Consider the following 4181-nt stretch of genomic DNA (forward strand, 5'->3'; position numbering starts at 1 on the left):
AGCTGATCATGAGCAACATCTTCGTCTTACGTTGGAACTGCTAAACAAAGAGCAACATCTGGCTTAAAGAGGTTCAATTCTTAGGACACATTGTCAACGAACAAGGTATTCATGTAGATCCCTCCAAGATCAGTGCGATTAAGGATTGGGATACACCTACTACTCCTACTGAAGTTCGTTCTTTTCTTGGTCTAGCGGGTTATTACCGCCGCTTCATTGAAAATTTCTCGAAGATTGCAGTTCCGCTAACTGCTCTAACTCAGAAGAACAAACCCTTTGATTGGGGATTCAAGCAAGAGGAAGCTTTTCAACACTTGAAGCAGAAACTTTGTGACGCGCCTGTCCTAACTTTGCCCGAGGGCAATGATGATTTTGTCGTTTATTGCGACGCATCTAAATTAGGTCTTGGCTACGTCCTGATGCAAAGAAACAAAGTCATAGCATACGCATCGAGACAGTTGAAGATTCATGAGAAGAACTACACCACTCATGATCTTGAGTTGGGTGCAGTTGTCTTCGCTCTTAAGATCTAGAGACACTATTTGTACGGTACAAAATGTGTGGTTTTCACTGACCACAAAAGTCTTCAACATATCTTCAATCAGAAAGAACTCAACATGAGGCAACGACGCTGGGTGGAGCTTCTAAACGACTATGACTGCGAAATTCGCTACCATCCTGGTAAGGCGAATGTCGTAGCCGATGCTTTGAGTCGCAAGGAACGTACTGAGCTTCATTGTGTTCGTGTCCAATCTGTTATTCAAGCTCAATCTGATATACAAGCCCGAATTTCTCAGGCTCAACAATCTTGTGTTTCACAAGGTTTGATGGATAAGGAATTTCCTTATCACGTAACACCTGCTCTTGAACTGAAGGACGATGGATCGTATTACTTCATGGACCGTTTGTGGGCCCCGAGCCAAGTTAATCTTCATACCCTGCTTATGGATGAAGCCCATAAGTCTCGTTATTCTATTCATCCTGGCTCAGATAAGATGTATAAGGATCTTCGTATTCAGTATTGGTGGCCTGGTATGAAGAAAGACATTGCCTTATACGTATCCAAATGCCTTACTTGTCTTAAGGTTAAGGCTGAACATCAGCGTCCTTCCGGATTATTGGAGCAACCGGAGATCCCAGTTTGGAAATGGGAAAACATTACTATGGATCTCATTACTAAACTCCCGCGCACAAAGAAAGGTCACGATGCCATCTGGGTAGTTGTTGATCGTCTTACCAAATCAGCACATTTCTTGCCAATCCGTGAGGATTTTTCTGCTGACAAACTTGCTCAAATCTACGTAGATGAAATTGTAGCTCGACATGGTGTTCCTTTGAACATCATTTATGACAGAGATGCTCGTTTCACTTCTCATTTTTGGAGAACCATGCAATCTGCTATGGGGTCCCAACTTAATCTGAGCACAGCTTATCATCCGCAAATGGATGGTCAATCTGAAAGAACAATCCAGACACTGGAGGATATGCTTAGAGCTTGTGTGGTCGATTTTGGTGGTAGTTGGGATTCACATCTTCCATTGATTGAATTCTCCTACAACAACAGTTATCACTCCAGCATCAACATGGCTCCTTTCGAGGCTCTCTATGGTCGAAAATGTCGTTCACCAGTCTGCTGGAATGAGATTGGCGAGGCTCAGCTTACTGGACCTGCCCTCATTTTAGACACAACAGATAAGGTAAAGAAAGTTCGTGATAACCTTCAGACAGCTAGAAGCCGTCAAAAGAGTTACGCGGACCTAAAACGCAAGCCCTTGGATTTTCAATTCGGTGATCGAGTATTACTTAAGGTCTCACCTTGGAAAGGTGTGATCAGATTCGGAAAGAAAGGAAAACTTGCACCTAGATACGTTGGACCATTCAAGATCGTCGAAAGAATCGGTAAGGTAGCCTACAGACTTGAGTTACCTCCTGAACTTGGAAATGTTCATCCAACCTTTCACGTGTCCAATCTCAAGAGGTGTTTAGCTAATGAGAACCTCCACATACCGCTTGACGAAATTCGTGTTGATAAAACACTGAAATTTGTTGAGAAACCGGTAGAAATCATGGAACGTGAAGTCAAGTGGCTTAAACGCAAGCGCATTCCTTTGGTCAAGGTTCGCTGGGAATCTAAACGTGGACCCGAGTTTACTTGGGAACGTGAAGATCAAATGAAGGCGAAATATCCACATCTTTTTCCACGAGTTTCCTCTAAATAAATTTCGGGATGAAATTTCCACAAGTAGGGGAGACTGTAACATTTGTGCTTGTAATCATTTTGAACAGTTCAATTATCAATAAAACAATGTTATTTGATCCCAATGTTTGTTTGGTTGTGTTTTACATTTTTCATGTTTTGACTTTTGTTCAATTTCAAACTCTACATCGCTTTCTGGAGAGTTATACGCAAACTGGTGCGTAAACGTACTCAGTTTAATGCGACAAATACTCCGGAACATCAACATATACTCAACATACCCTAAATAACCTTTACATAACTTAGAAATAAGTTTTGAAGGCTTTGGTATGACAAAAACAAGTTAATTCGCTTACAGGGACTAAACTTGACAAACTGCGAAAGTATGCCAATTTGAACTGTAACGAACATTCCGGAACATGTCCATAAGTTAAACATACCATAAATATCCTTTACATAGCTTAGAAATAGGCTTTGAGGGGTTTTGTATGCTAAAACAAACTTTTGGATCATTCAGGGACTAAAAGTGTCAAAAAGTGCACAAGTTTGCACTTTCGCGCATAACTTACATTCTGAATACATCCGGACATCCAAAAATTTATGTAAGCATCCTAATATTATGCCTTAGTGTTTGGCATGAGAAAAATCCATTTGTCGCGTCATTTGGATCGTCTTTCGCGCTTATGCGCATTCCGTCGTAATTAAGCGAACATCGCGATCGTACGGCCAAACGAACCAACATCCGGAACATTTTTGAGCATGTTTCATGTCCACAATGTTTAGGCATCATTTTAGGGCCTTAAAGTTGGCTTTACGGGCCTTAGAAGTGTCGGAAATGGCTTAAACACGCAGCAGGGACCTAAACTGTAAATTCTGCAAGTGGTGCAGATCAGACAGGGCCATGCGGCCCACATTAGTTTGGCCTGCACCTTGACGCGGGCCGCATCAGACATACAGATCAGATAAGATCAATTAGTCAGCAAATCTCAGCTGATTAAACCACAACCACATGATTTCACTTGCCCTTTCAGCTCACTAAGGGTCATTTTCAGTAACCACAACTTTTCGACAAGTGTACGCACGAGATTCGATCACGTTTTTCAAGAAACGATCCTAACAGTTTGGGAAATACTATAAATACCCCACCCCCATTCTTGTTAAAACCCACAAAAATCTGATCTAAGCTCTAAGTTGGAACCTTTGTTTCATACCTGAGCCATTTTGATCTAGATTAGCATTCGGGGACCCTTCGTAAGTGCTCTTTCGTTCTTTTAATCGCTTTCTAGTCCGAAAGTCAATGTTTTGTTTGACTTTCTGCGTTGACCAGCCTATGGTCAACACGAAGTTCATTGGAACTTCATAACGTGAGCGTGATCACGATGGTTATAGTCCATGGCGACTATACCTACTGATTACCACGTTATCTAGGCTCAGTGACGAGTCGTAGTTTCGGCCAAAATGCGCATTCTTGCGTATTTTGTAACCAAACTACTCGTGAGCATCAAAGCCGTTTGTTTTGATGCCAAACCTGTTTTCTAAACTTAGTTAAGCATGTTCTAACATGCTTAGCTCGTCACTTTTAGTATAGTGCTTATATAGGGTCGTAAGGTAAGCGATCTAAACCATCGCTTATACTTTCGAACCTGACCCATTTGGTCGATCATTAGGATCCGACCAAACACATTAGGTGACCATAGCTATAACCTTCCGAGGTTATACCTTGTGGTCACGATGTTAGGCGTTCCAAACGCGTTCTACACGAACGACGTGTTAAGATAGCATAAGCTACCTAAACGGGTCGTAAGCACTTAGGTTAAGTTTCATTTTAGTATATAGGCTTTGTTAAACCATATTACACGAGTCTCCATACTCGTTTGGTTTACGAACCCGCATACTATCCGATCCTTCCGATTTTGGTCCGGTATATTAATATAGCTACCTATTAGGTGCCGTTTGATATCCCGTGATCTCTAGCATTGTGTGA

This window comes from Helianthus annuus, chromosome 17 (genome assembly GCF_002127325.2).
Source record: "Helianthus annuus cultivar XRQ/B chromosome 17, HanXRQr2.0-SUNRISE, whole genome shotgun sequence".
NCBI classification, from domain to species: domain Eukaryota; kingdom Viridiplantae; phylum Streptophyta; class Magnoliopsida; order Asterales; family Asteraceae; genus Helianthus; species Helianthus annuus.